The sequence below is a fragment of the Mesitornis unicolor genome, unplaced genomic scaffold, assembly GCF_000695765.1.
Source record: "Mesitornis unicolor isolate BGI_N332 unplaced genomic scaffold, ASM69576v1 scaffold35567, whole genome shotgun sequence".
NCBI classification, from domain to species: Eukaryota; Metazoa; Chordata; class Aves; order Mesitornithiformes; family Mesitornithidae; genus Mesitornis; species Mesitornis unicolor.
In genome coordinates this window covers 51,558-52,997 of record NW_010197686.1, presented here as the reverse complement: position 1 = coordinate 52,997, position 1,440 = coordinate 51,558, and positions in this window count along the sequence as shown.

Here is a 1,440-nt window from a genome sequence, read left to right as displayed (position 1 = left end):
GTAAAATAGCAAACCTGAAGATACTGGCATTTATCACATGTAATAAAGCACTGCAAGTAAATGCTATTTGCTAAAAAAAAAAAACAAAACAGAAAACCACACCAAAACCCAACCTTTCAAAGTATTCCAAACAAAGTGGTTTTGGTTTTAAAACTTCGTAACTGCCTTCGAGGTCTTCAGTCAAAGTTTCCTCCTGATTCCTGCAGGTAGTCCCATTGGAACAAGCATTACAGTAAAACCACCACTAAAGCAAAGGTTACTAAGATAAGTCGAATTGGGAAGATAGGTTATTATTTCTGAAGAGCAGTAAAACATCAAGTTGCCTAATAAGAAAATACAGTGTTCTGCACGGAAAGGTTCAAGGGTTGAGTTCAGAAAACTCAGTCATTAACAACACAAATACAGAGATATATTTCCTACATTTTCCTCCCAATACGAGTGGTTTCATATCTTGTTATATTTCAAAAGGCTTGATCCTTTTGAATCTGAAACTTTTCCGAGTGTATTGAAAACAGATGGAAATGAATCAGAGGACCGAGGTAGGAAAAAAAAGCTTTAATGAAGATCTATTTAAGTAATACTTTAAATAAATAAATCATTTGTCCGAGAAACCACATCTAATAGAAATATAAATAATTATATAATGAACACATAAACTACATTTCCTGAAGTAATTCCTGTCGTTCTACATTTCCTGAATTATTTGTATTATGAAACAGTGGCGCCATTAATTGGTCAGCAGTGAGCTATAGTTACCACGCTAATTGCAGCTCTTTAGGTCCTCGTCTCACAGCTCCTGCAGCCGCTTCACAATTGGGATTGATTGCACAGGAGCTATTTTTAGAAGGAAATGGCAGCAGAGTTTGGAGAGCAGCAGACATTTTTTTGTGTGTGCTACAGCTGTTTTGGGGGGAAAAAAAAAAAGTTGGTAAAAATATTCTGAGTTGTCTCTCTGGGTATTTTTTTGGAAATTCTGCTGAAGTTAGAGCTTCCCATTGGATAACCGATCTTGCTTGTACCAAGTTGAAGCTGAGGTCAGTGTTGCCTGACACAGAGGATGTTGGTGATGCTGTTCTCAGAAGAGCAGCAGTTTTTCTTTGAAAACAGGACTGTTGAGGTAGATGAACTTTGGAGGGTCTGGTTCTAGAGAAAGGCAATGCAGGAGTCAAGTTTATGATTTAAAATACCAGTGATGAAAGGCAAGATTAACTTTGAAGGTGTTTTTTTTTTCCCCCAACACTGAAATGAAGCAGTTTGTTACTGATCTGCTTAAGTGATTGTAGGTCTGCCTCTGAGAATGCTTTATGCTGAGAGTAAGTGGCCGTGATTCACAGGGGCCAGTTGATGCTCAGAAGGTGTGACTGGGAGGAAACACCCATTCAGTTCATCCCAGATTGGCCTTTTGTTGTCCCATCTCTCTCGCCTGCCCTACAGAGTTCA